Source organism: Hylobates moloch, unplaced genomic scaffold (assembly GCF_009828535.3).
Source record: "Hylobates moloch isolate HMO894 unplaced genomic scaffold, HMol_V3 SCAFFOLD_17, whole genome shotgun sequence".
Classification (NCBI taxonomy): domain Eukaryota; kingdom Metazoa; phylum Chordata; class Mammalia; order Primates; family Hylobatidae; genus Hylobates; species Hylobates moloch.
The window spans coordinates 76102134-76123454 of record NW_026652292.1 but is presented as its reverse complement, the minus strand read 5'-3'; the positions used below and the strand labels follow the sequence as shown (position 1 = coordinate 76123454).

At 36.7% G+C, this 21321-nt stretch overlaps 1 protein-coding gene and 1 pseudogene across 3 annotated transcripts in view; one reads left to right on the top strand and one right to left on the bottom strand.

The window, feature by feature from the left end:
• STX18 (syntaxin 18) overlaps window positions 1-21321 on the top strand; it is a 120548-nt gene that overhangs the window by 22203 nt on the left and 77024 nt on the right. The gene's annotated exons all lie outside the window — the stretch shown is intronic.
• LOC116457017 (small ribosomal subunit protein eS7-like) lies at window positions 12391-13127 on the bottom strand (annotated as a pseudogene).

Here is a 21321-nt window from a genome sequence, read left to right as displayed (position 1 = left end):
AGCTATATGCAGAAATACTATTTAATTTCAGCATAATTTGTTACGAGCAACCATTTTAATGTAAGAATCTGAAAAGCAATAAAATGTATCTGTTAAGGTTTGTACTAGTTAGCTTGTTTCTGGGCTTCATGTTTATTTCACTTCAATTCTCTTCCAGTGTTTTACTGTGAAGGAATGTTGCAAATATTTTAAATCATTCGTTGTAACTGGAATTTGTAATTATGAACAGGTTTAAGTAGAAAATGCTGTTTTGTTTTACTGTTATTACTGCATCATAAGATAGACGATATCCTTTTATAGATATTTTGGCTTGGCTCACCAATCCTAATTTCAGTATCATGCCTGACTTAGCAATAAGCTGCTGCGATCAGCTACAGGGAATTGTATTAGGCAGGCTTTATTTTTCTGTATCAGTGTGGTATTGCAGTTTCATCCACCTCTAAGTTAGAAAAGCATGGTTTTAGTATTTCAGTTTTCTTGTTCAATAATTCTACCATGGGGAAAGGGAAAGTAGAAAGTTTTCCAGAGTAGATGATGATTCAACAACTACACCATTTGAACTAGTCGTCCTTTTAAAATCTCATTTGATCATTCCCTTTTTTGCCTATATAGTGTTCAATTCTTCTCAGCTATTTTACAGCTAATGATTTGGTTCTATTAGGGAGAAGGTAATACATGCTTATTTTTGCAGCATGTTAATTCTATTAACTGTTCAGTAACTGACTCGGGAATGGAAGGCACCTATTGGTCCCTAGTGGTCTGAAGTGGGAAATGCATCTCCTGAAAATTTCATTAAGACTTTCCATAAAGCTTAACATTTGACTAGAAACAAAAATGTTAGTAGCTTTAGATAGATTGATTAGGTTATTTAAAGTGTTCCTTGAGCTACAGATGAAGTTAATGATTTTCTTAATCTCTTATTAAAAATAGATGAACTACATATAAAAACTTCAGTCCTAGATTAGCACCTGTATTTCAAGTCACTTAGGGAATGGAGGAAAATTCCGTAAATGCTTGTATGTTAAGTATATTGAGTAAACTGTCAAGATTTTTCTCTTTGTCATCTTTTTGTCAGCTTTATCATGCTTAATTTTCAAGAAAATAATGTGTTTGTTACTGTGGTCACACCGTGATTTTGCATTGGCTTATGTATGATATTTTATTGTCTCTGTCCTAGAAAATTATAGCAGTTTTTATGAGGAGTGGTTTGTGGGTTCACACAACCCACTTGGAGTGCCATTTACTATAATTCTCTTCTAAAAGGACCATAAAACATCATGTAAATTGTTTAAAAAGGGAAAGACCTTTTTTAAGAAAGGCTAAGAAGAAATCTTTCCAGGCTTTCTTTTGTTTCTTATAGTCAGTTTTATGATTTTAAGCTCCCAACTTATTTAGAGCGCTAACGTCATAAAATAAAGTGCACGTGTATATAAGTAAACTGTTGTGAGCTAGAGCTAGGCTAGAACTGGGTGTTGTTGATGCAGATAATATCAAATTCATTATTTTATAATCTTTTAAGATATGTTTTCTGTGACTTTGGAAATGAAATTAAAGAAATTAAGGAAGAAAGAAAAAGAGAGGAAGGAAGGAATTAATTTATAGCTTGTATATCTTTTTTTAAAACCCTTATGTTTTCTTAAGTAGTGATATGTTTATAATCTACATTAAGGCACAATTTTTGGTAACCAGTCCTGTGAAACTCACATTTAAATTCACAAATAGATATACTTAGAGAAACTTTCCTCCCTTGGGAGTTTTCCCATTTAGATTGGCTTGTTGCACTCAGTTTATATACACCCTTTCGAAGAAAGAATTAAACAGCACAATAACAAGGCCAAAGTTCTGTCATAGTTTTCGATACAAATGCCTTATTCTGATGTTATCTTGGCTTTGTGCATGAGCTCTCAGGAGAGTAAGGACGAAAATTGTTAATAATTTTCTACAGCATTTACATGGTTCTCTGTGCTTTTAGTCACTTAATACAGTGACTAAAAGGTTTAACAAACCATTATAAGAAAATCCATATATATCTGAAATATAAATTGGGGCAGTTGTTCATTTTGCATAAAGATGTAACACATTTATAATAGATTTAAGTTTTAAAGCCACTTCCTTAGCACATGCGAGATCATTATATTTGCAACATTTTATAAGAACACTTACAGGCCGGGTGTGGTGGCTCACACCTGTAATCCCAGCACTTTGGGAGGCCAAGGTAGGCGGATCACAAGGTCAGGAGTTCGAGACCAGCCTGGCCAACGTGGTGAAACCTCGTCTCTACTAAAAATACAAAAATTAGCCAGGCATGGTGGCAGGCGCCTGTAATTGCAGCTCCTCAGGAGGCTGAGGCAGGAGAATCGCTTGAACCCAAGAGGTAGAGGTTGCAGTGAGCCGAGACCATGCCTGCACTCCAGCCTGGGCAACAGATCGAGACTCCGTCTCAAAAAAAATAAAGAAAAAAAACACATATAAAGGGAACGATGATTGCTATATTCATGTAGGTAGTGAGATGAACATTTGTCTCTGTAAAATATTATCTTCTTTTGAAATTAGTGGTTTTTAAAAACACAAGATTATCTGTGTGGTTTAGAAACTCCTTGGTTTTATGACAAGAAGAGGTTATAAGTAAATCACATTTATGCATTTTGTAAAGAGTGTTAGTAAAATTGCTAGATTTTCTTGAACATGGTTGTAAATCTTTGTTTTAATTATAAAGCTTTCTACATACATATGTGACTTTATGAAGAATGTCAACTTAGGTTTTAATTATGTGACTATAAATTCCACTTTTCCTTATGTGTGAAAACACAACACCAACAAGAAACCAACTTCCTAAAATATACAAACTTTTTGGGATTATTCTTTATTCTACACTGTCTTCCTAATTTTTATTTTTCTGGTGTCGGGGTGTTTCTGTTTAGTATCACAGTAGCTAACCGAAGTAAATTTTGGGAATAGAAAATGAAGCTATAATTGGAAAGGAGATTTTGAAAAAACAGAAGTACCTAATGTCATGATGTGGGTGGGAATAAGGGGAAGAATGTACTGACGAGCCCCAATACCGCTGGTTCAGAACAGCCCTGGGAATTCTATAGCTATTTTCCAAAGGATTGTTTGATATAGTCGGGAGCTCCTGTGACCAAATCTAAAGCCTGAGAACCAACTTTCTTTGATAAAGTATACTAAGCAAAGAAGACTCTGTGGCATTGTAACTGATGCTACTGAGTATGCCACAAATGTTCATACAAATTTTGTGTATAGCGCTATTGCATGAATTGTTTTAATATGGGATGTTTGGAAATAAGATAGGTACTACACTGAAGGGACCAAATACTGAATTCTCCAAGTTAGATACTATTTTTCACTATGAATTTATAATATATTGCTATATAACAACATCATTGTTACTGCAAGTGATACAAAGTGTTATGTTTAGAGTTTTTCTCTTTTTTTTAGATTGGAAAATAGTTTTAATGTTAGCACAGACAAAATATTTCCTATTTATAGTTATTAAATAAAAATGCATAGCACATTAGTCAAGAATGTATTGTTTTATAAATTATTCAGTTGCAAGTATCTGGCTAAGATTACTTTGCTTACAACTTAAATGCAGAATGTTGATGTTTCCTTGTTTCTGTTTTTCACTTGAGTCAGTTAGAAAATATTTTTCACGGACTTTGTATATATGCTAAAGATTTTTTTCTTATGTGAAAATCATCAATATGGCCAATTCCTGTCGGAAAAGAGGCATAATTTTTCAATTTTTTCCTCCAAAACTGCAACTTCAGAAAATATGTACGAGATGTAGCAATTAACCTACATGCACATTTATAATACTAGAAAATGGGCAGCTAGTTATATTCAAAGACTGGATCTGATAGGCCCAAATTGCTTAAAACATCATAGTTATTGAAGATATACCCCAGGGAATTTGAGAAACCATTTAACAGATGAAAGTACATTTTGAAAAGTCTGACCTTACAGGCAATCATAAAATGAATCAAAACAGTGCTTTTTTCCCCCTGAAATGTACAGAGCCCATCTGTGTCTAATCCAGTAATTATAGACTGTGTTCAATTACCTTTTCAAACTTGGAGCAGACTGGAGACTAGGCAGTGAACAAACATAGGGTTTTGTCTAGACCTCAATTGACCACAGTCTAAAACTTGAATTTATATCTAATTTTATTTTTTGTTTGGTTTGATAGTTCTTAAAGGATTCATTTTTGCTACTTGGTGTTTTACCTTCTTAGATTTAAGATACTGCCTTTTCCCATCACAAAAGCTTTTATATCAGCTGTAGTTTATGCTGTAATCAGATGCTGTTTTCGGAATACTTGTCTGCAAATCAATAATTTGCACTGGAGAAAAGACTGCATGGGATGGGGGAGGGGATTTTACCACTGAGTAGTATTTTTTTAAGTAGCCTTTAAAATGTTGCTGCTGACTATAATTCTTTTTTATGTGCTAGGAAAAAATAATTTATTTTCCTCTTAAATTTAGAAAACTATAGGTAATTTCCAGTTTCGTTGTACACTTAATGTCTCCAAAAATATGTGTAGACTGCTAAAGCACATCTGTCTCTCTTTTGTCAAATGTCTTATAGTTTTTTCTAGGTACACATTTTTATTGCATTTACTAATCAGACTGGTATCCAGTATAAGATACAGTGTATAGTATTCAAAGTCCATTTCAAATCATGTCTCTTAATAAAGTCAATTTATGATCTGATGAATCTTTAAGTGAGAATTAATTAAATTACCATGAACCACCACAGCCAGTTCAAAGTATTTAAATTTTATCCAGGAACCTTGGCTATTCAAATTTTTCTTAAAACACAAAGCAAACAAAAGATGACCACAATTTTTAGAACTGCTTATGTGGTAGTCAAAGCTCTTTTTTTCCATTATTTAGTATTCACAGTTATTCACATTTTAATTAGCACTGGAAACAAATGTTTTGAGGTATTTATTAGAAGTAATCATTGCATATTAGACCATGAATTTTTCTAGAAATTTTACAACCATTCCTAGTATATTATATTATTATTTTTTAAAGTTTTATTCACTTAGGTCTCACTATCCTTTGGAACTTTTAAGGACTTTGTCATTGAGGAGAGAAGCAGTTTTATTTGGTTGCATGAATGTACTTTCTGAGAATTAAATGGAGAAAGTGAAACTTAAAGAGGATTACAAGTACCTTATATTGAATGTTTTCATGAGACATTTACTTGTGAAACTTGGATAATGATTTCCTTCCCTCCTTCCTGTCCCCATAGTTTATGGAACTATTGTTATAATTAGCCTCCATTGTATGCTTCTTAGGATCTTCATAGAGAAGGCAAAAGATTAGTTTTCCTAACTAGGACCTTGAGAGACCCTTTGGATCCTCTCTCATATACCCCCTTATCTGATCCAAAGAAAGTATTCTCTAGTCTTTCTCTCTCTTTTTTTTTTTTTTCCCACAGACCAGAGCCCCCTCCTAGTTCCTGCTTTCATTACCTAATGTATGGGTACCTCCTTTGGTGGTTTGGATTTTATATTCGCTGATTAACCTGTTTATGCCACTTCCAGTGGATTGTAAGCTCCTTCGGATCAAAGACTACATGGATGTTATATGTTATCCTATCCCATCGTATTACTGCTTAAAACACAGTCCTGGCTTGTGACAGGCGCTTCCTCCTTGTTGGCCAAATGAGGACAGAGTGGATCATCCATTCGGAATCTCAGTATTGAAAGGTAGGAGTGAAGAATTTTTAAAAGTTAGTAGAAATCACATCTAAATAACATATAACTCTCTTTTTTGCCACAACCAAATAACTGAAAAATAGAACTTTTTAAAATTTCTCACTTTAAATGTTTTTAATGAGACCAGTGATAGAATGAATTTTATTCATGAAGTCTCTGTTTTCCATTGAAGCTGCACTATCTGTTGCTGTGCTTAACAAGTTGATAGCTTTACTTATGGCAATTTTTATGGAACTGCTTTCTCCATCTGCAGTGAGAAGACTGAGAAACATTTTTCTGATTCATATATCTACGTATATCTGTTTCTTCATGATTCATGGAGAAGCCTTGCAGAAGCAGTCAGTAAACAGTATTGAATACTTACTACTTTCAAGGCGCCGCTTGATACGGTGAAGCCATAATATACAAGTCCTGGCCTTGTGGATTTTGAAGTGTGTGGTTGATGTCATGTCTCCTTTAGGCTGGATTCTCTCCTGCAATGGAAGGTGCCCTCTCAACAGTTCTTTCTCCAGTATTGACTCTTAACGTAATTGCATGTCCTTACCCCCACTAAGGTCTTCAGTGTCTTTATCACACCCCTGCCCTCAGGTTAAAAGGGGAAGAAATCACATCATTTATAAAAGCAGTGATGGAGCATCAGTCTTTATAAGAAAAAAATAGAAGTTTATGATTGTCTAATGACAGTCAACTGGCAATTCATTACTGCGGTAGCAAGGAGATATCCCAGACCTCTGGCTTTGCTGTCAAGATTGAGTGCTGGGGTAGTTTTTACTCAGCATTAAAGATTTCATTGTCCATGCTGTTTTGTCGGGTATCTGTTGAAGATGTAGCAGTGTGATTTTTACTAACTTTGATTTTAAAGATTTTCAGTGTGTCATATTTAAATAATCTACTTTTGAAAATAGTAGTGTCTATTTGAGTATGTTGCTCACCGGGGAATGTGGCCTCTAAAAGCAACCATAAGATCCAAGAATGGAGCAGTGAGGGCCATGACCATTAGATGACTTCCACGAAGCAGTCTGTGACTCTGTTGGTTGAAATCCCCCACACTTTCCTTTCCTTCTTCAAACCTTTTTCTCTCTCCTTTGATTATGATTGGCTCCTGGCTGGATAAAGTGGTGCTGCTTCTGGGATAAAGCTGTAATCAGGCACTTGAGTCTACTTCTACTGGAAGATCCCAGATGAAAGGGAAACCCTATGAGCTCTGGCTTGCCTGAGGCAAAGCTAAGATTTGAGATCCAGATCAGACGAGAGCCCCCCCTCTATCAGAATCTCCACTCTCAAAGTACAGGTACTTCTTTACTTAACATAGAACCGAATTTCTGAGGTTTCCTAAAGAGACAACCAGGGAAGGATTTCCTGTGTCTGTCTCCTCTCATTCTTTGGGAAGTCTTAAAATTTTTCAACTTAGACTGCTTCCTTCTTTAAATTCTAAATTGAATGCCCTTATGTCTGTTTGATATGTATATTATTATTATATTCCTGGATTTTATTCTTGAACCCAGTTAGAGTTTCAAGGCAAACATTTGGTTTTCTGTCAGCCCACAAAGTGAGCAATGGTTGGTCAATTATGGTCTTCTGTTGACTGAGGCAGAGTCACATGTTAAAAGTATATTTTATTAATAGCCCACAAAGCATACCAACTGCCAGCTTTTTGCCATGTCTAACTTTGAGCAATATTTAGTAAAAATATTCCCAGTTTTCATCTGTGGATTACTTAAATGTGTCATCCAGGAAGTCACTGTAAGATACATTGGTGAAAAAACCTTCAAGCTTAGATATTGTGTATACTGCTTACCTACTTACCAACTCATGCTTCCCAGAGTACCTAACTCACAAACGTGCCTCAAATGCAGAAAAGCAAATCTAGTTCAGTGTTATACAGGACTGGTAATGTCCTGGCTGTTTGCTCTATGGTGTGCTTGTTAATCAGCAGTAGATGATTGTGGCACATACCTATTCTTGGTCCTGAAACCACCCTTCTGTCAACAATAGTACCTTCCTTCTTCCTGGGAACTGATCCCCCCTCTGGCTTCAATCAAGTGGTTTCAGTACAAGCTGCTGTGTTTCCAAATATCTTCTACCCTCTAGGTCATGGACCAGGGGTAGCAACCAGACTCAAATCAGGCCAATCAGAATCCTTTCCTAAGATTTTATTTTTAACTAGAATTAAGAAAAAGAATTGTTCTTAGTCCAGAGGCCTGGATTTCAGCAAACAAAGCTCAGGAGCTGTTGGTGGCCAGTTTTCATTGCTGAGCTGCAATGAGAAAATTAAGGCTAAAATGCAGACAAAACAAGTAGGAGTTGAGTGAGTTCTAGAGGAGTTTTAAATATCTGATTTAGTTGTTTCAGAGGCTAGCTGTATCCTTGCCCTTCCCATCTTTTGATCATTTAAACCAGTGGCTCTTGCAATTTTGCTTCTAGGGGATATTTGCCAATATCTGGAGACGTTTTTGGTTATTACAGCTAGGGGGCTACTACTGGCATCCAGCAGAAAGAGGCCAGGGATGCTGCTACACATTCTACAATGTACAGCTCTCCCACAAGCACCCCCACCTCCGCCCCCAGACAAAGTATTATCCAGCCCAAAATGTCAATAGGGCTTAGGCTGATAAAACCTGAACTTTAACCCGTCCTTCATATATTACCTTAGTATTTTTCAAATCTCCTCTCCTTCTGTTTTGGAAAGCTAGCTAGAATTAGTTTATGCTTAAGAGGACCTTAACCTAGGGGCATACACACACACACAAACACACACTAATCGTGAGTGTTGTTTGGTGATTGTACATATTTTCAGTCCCATATTTAAGATTTTTCAGTTTATAGCTGCCCTAGTATACAAATACCCCATCACCCAGGTTTAGAAGGACTATTGATTCCCCTAACATATAGATTCAAATAGCTACTTCTAGGCTGCCTTGGGTACCTAAACAATACATATTCCAAACTATTGAAGCAAAGGCTATTCAGAAATTGCTACTTGGATTGCATCAAAATTATGCTGTCCTCCCTAAGATTTATTTTACGATTAATATTCAACTCATGTATTAGAGATGAAATCACTATTTTTAGGAATGATTATGATAAAAATCAAGTGTTCAGTTTAATAGAACAAAACATAGCTGTCATATGAAGTCCTTGATAAAGCATTGCTGGCACAAGGAACTGTGAGGGTCCACATTAGCATAGGCTGGACAAGCTACATTCCTCTTTGAAACTGTCAGAATGCATGGTACCTTTGATTCATCTTCCAACCTACATTCAAGCCATTGCATGGATTTCTTTTTTTAAATGTTTTAAATTTTACTTTAAGTTCTAGGATACATGTGTTTGTTACATAGGTATACATGTGCCATGGTGGTTTGCTGTGCCTGTCAACCCATCATATAGGTTTTAAGCCCTGCATACATTAGGCATTTGTCCTAATGCTCTCCCTCCCCCTTGTCTTCCACCCCACAACAGGCTCCAGTGTGTGTTGTTCCCCTCCATGTCCATGTGTTCTCCCTTGTTCAACTCCCACTTATGAGTGAGAACATGTGGTGTTTGGTTTTCTGTTCCTGTGTTAGTTTGCTGAGAATGATGGCTTCCAGCTTTATCCATGTCCCTGCAAAGGACGTGATCTCATTCTTTTTTATGGCTGCATAGTATTCCATGGTGTATATGTGCCATATTTGCTTTATCCAGTCTATCACTGATGGGCCTTTGGGTTTGTTCCATGTCTTTGCCATTGTAAATAGTGCTGCAAAAAACATACATGTACATGTGTCTTTATAGTAGAATGATTTATAATCCTTTGGGTATACACCCAGTAATGGATGGCTGGGTCGAATGGTATTTCTGGTTCTAGATCCTTGAGGAATCTCCACACTGTATTCCGCAATGTTTGAACTAATTTACACTCCCACCAACAGTGTAAAAACGTGCCTATTTCTCCACAGCCTCTCCAGCATCTGCTGTTTCCTGACTTTTTAATAATCGCATGTCATGGATTTCTTGATGGACAGATTGATGAAAAGAATGTTAGTGAATAACTTGACAAGGAGGATCTGAGACATGTAGCAGCTACCTGCAGTTAATCACCTAGATTAAGACCCAGATTTAAGATTACTTATATTTTACACACAATCTTTTTTTCTTAACTCTAATTTTTTTTTAAAAACTATGACTGGGGATGATCTGTGTTTCTCTTCCTCTGCCTTCCTCCATTGCTTTGGTTAAACTAAAATTAAACTAGCAGAGTATTTTGTGAAGCTGAGTTTCTCTTTGTGTCTTTCTCCTTGGCACACAGTTGACACATAGTACGCACCCATTATAAAATGCTCATAAAATGATGCATGGTGATTTCCTGAAGCCCCCTAGCTGTAAATATTCTCTGTAGTCCAGAAGCTCCCAGATTTATATTTCCAGGTCAGACCTCTTTGAAACCCTACACTTAGAAACATCTATAGATGTCTACCTACCTGACATTATTTCTGTTACCTGAGTATCTAATAGACACTCAGTCTCCTTGCTGTTCATCACACATGCTTGATACACACCTGTCTTAGGGCCTTTGTACTTATTGTTTCCTCTACTTAGAATGATTTTCCCCAAGTATTTGCCTGGAGATATCTGCCTGTATAACTTTTACTTCTCCTTCAAACATTTTCTTATATGTCATCTTTTCAATAAGTTCATCCTGACCAACCCGTTGAAAATTAGAATTCACTTTTTTCCCTACACTCTTCCTAGATTTCCCTTACCTTGCATTACTTTTGCTTTTTGTCCCGTAACACTTTCACCACTTACCATACTTTGTTAACACACTTATTATTGATTTTAACACATTGATTATACTTATTGTTTATTATTTGTCTAAAATATGGCTGGATTGTAACCCAAACCCATGATCATTTAAATTAGGGTCTTTTGATTCCAAGTTAAATTTTTGTTACAAGACAGCCTACAGAATGGGTGAAAATTTTCGTAATCTATCCACCTGACAAGGGTCTAATATCCAGAGTCCACAAGGAACTTAAACAAATTTACAAGAAAAAAAAAAACCCTTTAAAAAGTGGGCAAAGGAATGAACAGACACTTCTCAAAAGAAGATATACATGCAGCCAACAAACATATGAAAAAAAGCTCAGCATCACTGATCATTAGAGAAATGCAAATCAAAACCACAATGAGATACCATCTCATGCCAGTTAGAATGGCGATTACTAAAAAGCCAAAAAACAACAGATGTTGGTGAGGTTGCGGAGAAAAAGGAATGCTTTTACACTGTTGGTGGGAGTGTAAATTAGTTCAACCATTGTGGAAGACAGTGGCAATTCCTCAAATAACTAGAGGCAGAAATACCATTTGACCTAGCAATCCCATTAGTGGCTATCTACCCAAAGAAATATAAATCATTCTGTTATAAAGATACATGCATGCATACATTCACTGCAGCACTATTCACAATAGCAAAGACATGGAATCAACCTAAATGCTCATCAATAATAGACTAGGTAGAGGAAATGCGGTACATATACACCATGGAATACTATGCAGCCATAAAAGGGAACACGATCATGCCCTTTGCAGGGACATGGATGGAGTTGGAAGCCAATATTCTCAGTAAACTGACACAAGAACAGAAAACCTCATAACACTGCCTGTTCTCACTTATAAGTGGGAGCTGAATTATGAGAACACATGGACACATGGTGGGGGAGCAACACTCACTGGGGGCTGTCGAAGTGGGGACTGGGGGGAGGGAGAGCATCAGGAAGAATAGTTAATGGATGCTGGGCTTAACACCTAGGTGATGGGATGATCTGTGCAGCAAACCACCATGGCACACGTTTACCTCTGTAACAAACCTGCACATCCTGCACATGTACCCCAGAACTTAAAATAAAAGTTGAAGAAAAAAAATTGTTTGTTGTTACACAGCAGCTCCTTCTTGTTAACTTCAAAATAATCCTGACATTTTAGAATCTGGCACTCCTGGTCTCCAAGTAACAAACTTCTTATGTAGATTTTATATATAATCTTTGTGCAACACACAAAAAAACAAGATTTTCACCAGATTTTTGGGATCCTCTCAAGTGAAACGTAGGATATGTGCCATAAATGGGAGGCAAGAAGGGACAGTTCAAAGAGGTAGGTTGTTGTATTCTAGAGAAGCAAAAACAGGGGATATGGTGAGGTCCAGATATGACATACTTAAGACACCACGAACAGACAAAAAACAAAAACAAAATAACAGTGATTTCAGATATGAGCCCTAAGTTGAAGTCCTAAAAGCAGGTGCTTTTCACATGGGCACTTCAGTGTCCTGTGCACTAGGGGGAGTGTCAGCCATGATCCATTTTATTTAATAGTGATTAATAATTCTCCTGAGCAGTGATGGAAGGCCAGCTAGTATTGAAGTTAAAAACATCCTATAATTGGACTCAGAATACCTTTTACTTTTGTGTTAGGATAGCCAAGGTCATTTGTTCTGAGGTCGCCTCTGTGGCATGATGACCGATCAGTGGTAAGCATGCAGTAAATACGGAATGCTTCCTTTCTAGGCTAGAACATAAGGGACTAGGAGACTCGTATATTTTTCTAGCTAGCTGCCGCTTTTTAACTTTTTTTTTTTTTTTTTTTTTTACTGTGAATACATTTTATTTAGTAATTTTTGTTTACAATTGAAACTCTGGGAATTCAAAATTAACATCCTTGCCCGTGAGCTTCTTAGAGACACCAAAAAAAGTTTCAGCCTGTGTTCCATGTTGTTCTGCTGGGCTTTGTCCAAACAAACCTTTATGAGCCGGCTGCCATCCAGTTTCACGTGAATTCTCTTGCCCACGATTTCACTTGGGAAGATCAAGTCCTCAAGGCTTGTGTCGTGCACGGCTGTCAGAGTACACTCCTGGGACGCTTTTGCTTATTTTTTGTGCGGCTTTTTCGAATTGGCTTAGGCAGAATTCTCCTCTGAGCAATAAAGACAATATGCTTTCCACTGAACTTTTTCTCCAGTTCGCATACTAGCCGGACTTGGATTTTCTGGAAAGATTTCAGTGGAGGAACGGGAACAAAGATTATGATAGCTTTCTGACCATCATCAACTTCAATTTCCTTGGCTGCCATAATATTCAGCTCCGTGAGCTGAGCCTTGAGGTCCGAGTTCATTTCCAGCTCCTGAAGAGCCTGGGAGATGCCGGACCTCTTTATAGTACACTGTAAAGTATGGGTTGTTTCCCCTCATAATTGCATGGCTGACTGAGAGCTGCTGCCGAGCATCAAGGGGGAGTGTCATACTGCATATCGCTAGCAACACAGTGGACTGTGTTGCTAGCATTCTTTGGAACTCATTTGGCTTCTTGCCATTGGGCTTCACGATCTTGGAGCTCCAACTGAACATGGCCTTCTCCTTGCTGGGCACCGGCTTAGGAAGAGCTCCTTTTTAAAAATTTAACTGTTATTTATAGATTAACATGCAGTAAGCTTGACCTTTTTGCTAATACAGTTCTCTGAATTTCAGCATTTTATGTACAATAGTCCCATCCCCCACCTTATCCACAGTTTAATTTTCCACAGTTTCAGTTACTCATGGTCAACTGTGGTTCGAATTTTATCCTCTCACTTCATCATAAAATGAAAGGTGAGTACAGTACAATAAGATACTTGGAGAGAAAGAGACCACATTCACATAACTTGTAAGAATTCTTCTATTTTATTATTATTGCGTTTATTCTCTAACTCTACCTAATTTGTAAATTAAACTTTATCATAGGTATGTATGTATAGAAAAAACATAGTATCTATAGAGTTCAATGCTATCCTTGGTTTCAGGCGTCCACTGGGGGTCTTGTACTCTCTCCCTGTGTATGTGTGTTTTGTATAACCATTTCACAATTAGGATGCAGAACAGTTCCATCTCCCTTCAGAAACTCCCATGCTGTCCTTTTGTAGTCACGCCCACTCCCTTGAACCCACAAACTGTTCTCCATTGCTATAATTTTGTCTTTTCAATAACATCATATAAATGAGATCATATATACCCTTTGAAACTGACTTCTTTTAGTCGGCATAATGCCTTTAAGGTTGATTCTAGATGTGTGTGTTTCAATAGTTCCTTCTTTATTACTAAGTAGTATTCATTACATGAAGTTACTACAATTATCTATCACCTGTTGAAGGACATTTGTGTTGTATCTAGTTTTCGGCAATTATGAATAGAACTGCTACAAATGTTTGTATACAGATTTTTGCATGAGCATACATTTTCGTTTCTCTAGGGCAAATACCTAGGGGTAAGATTCCTAGGTTATCTGGTGACTGTATGTTTAATGGCATAAGAAACTGCCTGTACACAAATGTTCATAGCAGCATCATTCATAATAATCAAATAGTGAAAACAATCTGAGTATTCATCAACTGATGAATGAATCAATAAAATGTATATCCATACAATGGAATATTATTTGGCAATAAAAAATGTAGTACTGATACCTGCTACAATATGGATAAACCTTGAAAATATGCTAAGTTAAAAAAAAACAGGCACAAAGGGCCACTTACTGCATAATTCCATTTACACATGGTCTCCGACTTACAAAGGTTCAGGACATGATTTTTCAACTTTCACAGTGCTGCGAAAGTGATAAGCATTCAGTAGAAACCATACTTCGATTTTTTGTTTTTGTTTTTGTTTTTTGAGACAGAGTCTCTGTCACCCAGGCTGGAGTGCAGTGCTTAATGTCAGCTCACTGCAACCTCCACCTCCCAAGTTCAAGCGATTGTCATACCTCAGCCTCCTCAGTAGCTGGGATTACAGATGTGCACCACCACGCCTGGCTGATTTTTTTTTTTTTTTTTTTAGCAGAGATGGGGTTTCGCTATGTTGGCCAGGCTGGTGTCGAACACCTGGCCTCAAGTGATCCGCCTGCCTCGGCCTCCCAGAGTGCTGGGATTGCAGGCGTGAGCCACCGCGCCCATCCCATACTTCGAGTTTTGGATTTTGATCTTTTCCCAGGCTAGTGATGTGCGGTACGACACTCCCTCTTGATGCTCGACAGCAGCTCTCAGTCAGCCATGCAATTATGAGGGTAAACAACCCATACTTTCCAGTGTACTGTGTTGCCAGCATTCTTTGGATATGATTTTGTCCAACTGTAGGTAAGTACTTCTATAAGTGTACTGAGCACACTTAAGGTAGGCAAGGCTAAGCTACGATGTTTGGTAGGTTAGGTGTATTAAATGCATTTTTGACTTCCCATATTTTCAATTTATGATGGATTTATTGGGACATAACCCCACCATAAGTGAAGGAACCGCAGTATATGAAATGTCCAGAACAGACAAATCCATAGAGTCAGAAAGTAAATCGGTTGCCCAGCGTTGGGGGTGTTGGGGGAAATGGGGAGTGACCACTAATGGGTATGGCATTTTGGGGGTGATGAAAATGTTCTAAAACAGATTGGGGAAATATGATTGCACAAGTTTCGAATATACTAAAAACCATGGAATTGCACAATTTAAATGGATGAATTGTTTGCTATGTGAATTAGGGCTCAATAAGGCTACTATTTTTTTTTAAACAGCTACTTATTTTCTAAGGTGGCTGTACAATTTTGTGCTCCCACCAACAATGTATGAGAATTCTAGTTATTCCACATTCTCACCAGCACTTGGTATTGTATTTTTATTTCAGCTATTTTAATAGGTGTATAGTGATACATCATTGTTAATTAGCATTTCTCTAATAGGTAATGAGGCCAAATATCTTTCATGTGCCCCCTTGCCTTCTTTAGTGAAGTATCTGTTCAAGTCTTTTGCCCATTTTTAATTTAGTTTTTTTGTTTTCTTAGTTTTGACTTGGAGAGTACTTTATACATTCTGAACAACAAGTCCTTTGTCATGTGTATAATTTGCAAATATTTTCTCTTAGTCTCCCATTTAACTTCACTTTTCCTTCTCTGAAAGTAAATACTTCTTGCTAAGTTTCGAGTGCTATCAGAGCTTTATTATCTGTGTACTCCTGTATCCTGAGTGCCTAATAAAGTCTGGCACAAAACAGATATTCAGTTAATATTTGATGGATGAATGAATGAATGAATTCCCTGTTTTTACTGATAAGCAACAGATTTTTTTTTCTGAGAGATAATAAATACATAAGAAGTAAATCTGAATAGATCATTTTCCTGATTAAAACACTCCCTTCCAGGTATCTCTTTAGAAAAAGAAATAAGTAATCTCTACTCTAGATTAGAAAGCATGGCATGATCCAGCTTGATTCCTTGAACATTTTAGGTTCTCCTCCACCTCACAGCCTTTGCATATGCTGTTCCTCTGTTTCAGACAGCTCTCATAGTATGTTTATGTTTTTGCTGCATAGAATTTTATTTGTAAATATGTGTTTAGTGTTTTTCTCCCTACCAGATGTGTAAGTCAGTGACCTTTACACATTTTTATTCATGTATCCACTAAAATAATTTAAAAAAAAACTGAGTAACCTCTCGTATGTATCCATTAATCTGACATCTATAATTCTTTATCATAAGTTTAAATAATTGCAAAAGATATAGTTTTCAGTGTGCTATAAAACTTGACATTTTAAAGTGGAAGTTTTTATCACTTTTAAATATATCTCGTGGAATCTGAATACCATAGTTGATATCCACCATCATTTCTTGCAAAAACATTCTTAAAAAAAACTTTACAGTCATCAATTTTACAACCTTTTTCTCCTTGAACTCACATTTCCATTTCACTTTCCCCACATAATATCCTATCCCGGTTTATGCTTGGAAATATTTTTTAAATTTTTATTTCAGTAATTTTTGGGGAACAGGTTGTTTTTGGTTACATGGATAAGTTCTTTAGTGGTGATTTCTGAGATTTTGGTGCTCCTGTCACCCAGAAATCTTTTATTGATCATTTTATCATAGTTTTGTGCAACAGAAATAGATATGCAAATTGAAATTTAATTTTTTAAAAAATGATGACCGAAAGTCTCTAAGTGTTGTATGTTGAGTTGTTCTGTTTTGAGTTACCTTTGTAATTATTACTAGTGTACATGGATTAAGCAACAATAAAAATACACTATTTTAACAGAAGAGCCTCTCAAGGTGATGCATAGGTTTAGTTTTTTCTACTGATGTGTGCAAGTAGATGAATATTACTTTTTTAAAGAATCTGACAAGGTTTTATATCAATTTCATTCTTAACTTTCATTTCTTAGTGACGTTAAGAGCTGAGAACCCTCATTTACATAAACAAGGAGATAAGAAGGGAGCTTTTGTTAGGGCACTGCCACCCCACTCAGTTCTTGGAACTTCCTCTGAATTACATGCCGAAACTGTCATTAACTTTTTTTTAGTGACGTGCCCGACGACAACTCAGTTAGATTCTCTATTAATAAATTTTGTTGGATGGAAAAAATTGGGAGCCCTCGACTTGTGAGAGGCTCTGTTGTCCAGTCATTAGAGTCATTCACGTTCTCAGCTTCCCCAGGATTTCTGAGCGTTGTTTTGTTTGAGGTTTTTATATCCGGGACAGCGCAGCATAGTGGGGGTGGGTTTGGTGAGAACTCTGTGTTTGTTTTCTGAAGTAGGAGAAGGAGATTGCATGGGACATGTGGGAAAGTAGAGCCGATGAAGTGTGTGTCATGGCAGATTCTCATGCAAATCTGCGTAGGAAGAAGACAGATGAAGGTTAGGGACCTAGACATCAGTTCCCTTGAAATTACATGTGCCACACACACACCTTAGCAATTCAGCCTCCACTTCCAGGGATCCCCATCCCTCCGTTGTGTAGACTGCTGCTGAGAGCTACAACAGGGCAAAGAGCTGTGTATTTTTTTTTTTTTTCTTCAACACAGTTTCCTCAATTCAAGGCATCTAGTAAGAACTCAATAAATTTTTTTTTCACTGATGTTGAATACAGGGAAAAACTTTTTATGTAAAATTTGATTCCAAACCTGTGAACCTTTTCAGTTTCATTTGAAAAGATATAAAAGGGAAAGTTTTATCCTTGAGTAGTCTTTTATGCCATGAAGTTAATTTTCAAGAACAGAAATATTCTTTTACAAGTACGGTTTTTATTAACTCCTAGCTTCTTGCTAACTTAGTAACACTGTCCATTTCCCTAAATTCTTTTTCTCTGTTTTCCCACTTACATTGTTTTAGGTAATTTTTACTGTTTTTCAAGTAATAAGGTTCCACTCAAATTCTTTACTAAAACAACGTTAGAGTGGTTTTGGTACATTTTACACTAATGATTAAAAAAATCATTAAAGCTCTGATACTTTATACTACAGATTAAAAAAATAGTGCTGTCATTTGTTTCCCTTTTGCCTGTAGTGCTTTCGAGGTATCTGGCAGATACTTTTAGGTATATTACACCTAATAGAGGTCTTTGTGTGTACATCAAATGAGTATGTTCTATGCTGTTTAGACATATTAACTGCAGATTGGCAGCTTCATCTTTCTGTTAATGTGCAGGTTCTTAATGCTTAGGAGTATCCTGGAGGTTTCTGTTTTTCTGAGAAAATCTAATACAGATTTTCAGTTGCCTTTTAAAATGCTATACTTCTCCAGGAAACCTTATCTTTAATATAGCATCTGGTTTTCTGTGAAGTTACAAGTTTGCATCAGAATTTCCAGCTGTGGCATCTAGTTTTATGGAGCCTGAATTGAGAATCAAAAACTGGGTTATGTATTTAAATACCAGAAGTAAATGTTATCTTTCTTTTTATAAAACAGTATGGCATTCGTATTTAAGTATTTCCAATTTGCAGGGTTATTGTTCATGATCTGCTTCCAGAGAAGCAAGATTAAATAACAGCTGAACAGCTTTAAGTGAATAGGTTACATTTTATTCTTCTGTTAGTGTCCTGTGAACCTAAACACTCGGTGTCTCCACAGCAAAAGATAAGAGTCATAAAATGTTAGAATGCAAAACAGCCTGAGAGGTCATGTAGTGTGACTCCCCTCATTTTCCGGATGAGGAAACTGAGGTCTTATTTTCCCTCGTGTAGAGAAGATACTAATAATCACTAACGAGTGAAAAAATTGGGTTTAATTTCATTAGAATAATCATGTTGTTTACTGTTTTAAACTGCAGTCATTCTGACCGACACTAAGAGAGAGGTGGCAGCAATGGTCCTGGAGTATGGCCTGCCTGCCTAGGAGGCTGGGAGGGGTGCTGTGAGGCAAACAGAATGAGAAACCATGTCGCAAAAATGTGGCTATATTTTAGAAATGCTCCTAACTTTTAACTTTGTAACTCCTTTTTAAAGCCGTTATGTTAAGGAATGACAAAATCAGACACAGGTTCAGTGAACAAAAATACTCTGGTATAGTTTAGCAAAAAGATGTTCATTACAGCATAATTTGTCCTTATGAGAAATTAGAAGAAACAAACTAGGTGTCCAACAACAGAGAAATTGTTAAATTATGGTAAATTTTTTATTTTACTTTATTTTTTTTGAGACAGAGTCTTGCTGTTGTTGGCCCCAGCTGGAGTGCAATGGCGCCATCTCGGCTCACTGCTACCTCTGTCTCCTGGGTTCCAGCAATTCTCCTGCTTCAGCCTCCCGAGTAGCTGAGGGTACAGGCGGCCCACCACCACGCCTGGCTAATTTTTGTATTTTTTAGTAGAGACAGGGTTTCACCATGTTGGTCAGCCTGGTCTTGAACTCCTGACCTCAGGTGATCCACCAACCTTGGCCTCCCAAAGTGCTGGGATTACAGGCGTGAGCCACCGCGCCTGGCCAAATTATGGTAAATTTAAACAATGAAATGTTATGTAGCCATTAAAGGTAATTTTTTAGAAGAATTTGTAATTACATGTACTCATGGTGTTGAGTAAAGTAAGTAGAATACAGAAATTACATATAATATGGTTTAACTTATATGAGGGCTATATGGTCATCCCTTGGTATCCTCAGGGGACTGGTTTCAGGACTCCCTCTGGATACCAAAGTCTGTGGATGCTCAGGTCGCTGGTAAAAAGGTGTAGTATTTGTGTATAACCTACAGACATCCTCCTGTTTATTTCTCTAGATTACTTATAAAACCCAATACAATGTATGTACTACGTAATAGTTGTTATACTGTTTTGGTTAGAGAATAGTAACAAGAAAAAAATCTGCACATGTTCAGTACAGGTGCAACCATCCTTTTTAAAAAAATATTTTCCATCCATGGTTGGTTGAATCCATGGATGTGGGTGTGGAACCCATGGACACACAGGGTCAAGTTATGTGCATAAAATGGAAAAGAATATATTACAGTGATAAAAGAGTTTCTTTGTAGGTGATGTTATTATGGACTGATTTTATTTTCCTCCTTATATTTTGCATATCTCATAAACTTTCCACTATAAGCAGATAATAAGGTTGGAGAAAATAAGAATTGAAGAGCTAAATTTTTTTGTAACACCAAGTGATAGAAAACTCTAAAAATCCCATTGAAGATAGGATCATAGACACATAGTCCCTGATGCCTGTGCTGGGATAGTCACACACACAGCTGCCTCACCTCTGCCCCCATGGTGAGGATCCCAGTGGTCAGGGACAGTGACCCATTTGGAACATGAGCAGTTGGGTCAAATCCACAAATAACTGTTTTAAACAGCAGTCATTTTATTTGAAAAAAAAAAAAAAAGTTGATTTGAAAAGCCATTTCCCCCCGCTGAACGCAGATTCTTTTATTCTTTTATTTGGCAAGCAGTTCGGAGTGCCTACTAGTTAGTTCCTCTGACTTGAAGATTACATTCTGCTGCTAGTGATTTTTTGCCCAGTGATTGTTGAAATTTTCATAAATCTCCTTGACAGAATGTTCTATTGTATAAGTAACTTGACAGTTCCTGTTCTCACCTGGTTCAGGTTTAATGATTAAGTTGGATTAGCTATTGAATAATGAATATTTGTGTAGAAGCCAGTCAATGAATACCTATGAATCCGAAAATGCAGCTTTAATCAGTGACAGGCTTGGTGGGATCCATTTTGCTGTTTCTTTGCAGTACAACGTGGGCAAGCAGCTGTGCAAATGAAATGCTGTTTTTCTAAAAGGTAAGTTTTTCCAGAGCACAGTATGGTTTTCTTTGCTTTCAGAATTCTTTGAAAAATCTTTGAATATTTTGAAGTCGTCCATTCCACTTTATAATTTCAAATTAATAACTTCTTACTACTGTAATTTCATACGTTTTATACTACCCCCAGGAAAAAAAGTATTTACTTACTTCAAATTTCTTATATTGATTTCAGTTGGTCTCATTCCACATTACAATTATGGCTTTCCATTCCACAAGGTATGGTTTAGAGTTGTGTTTCAAATTTGAAATGGGTTGTGCATTAATAAAGCTACTGTTTTTAATTTGAAAGAAAAGTTCTTTTAAGGAAAGTTTGTTAGGCACTAGGATAAATTTTTGAAATGTTTGTCTTATGTAAATTCATGATAGCCTCAAATTGTTATTCCTCTTCTAAGAAGTGGCACTTTCAGCTTCTTCATTTGCTGGTTTGGCTTAGTTGTATATTTTGTTTCATATGCTATAACCAAGGAATTCTAGAGCTAGTATACGCTATCTAGGTGAACTTTGTCTTCTTGCAA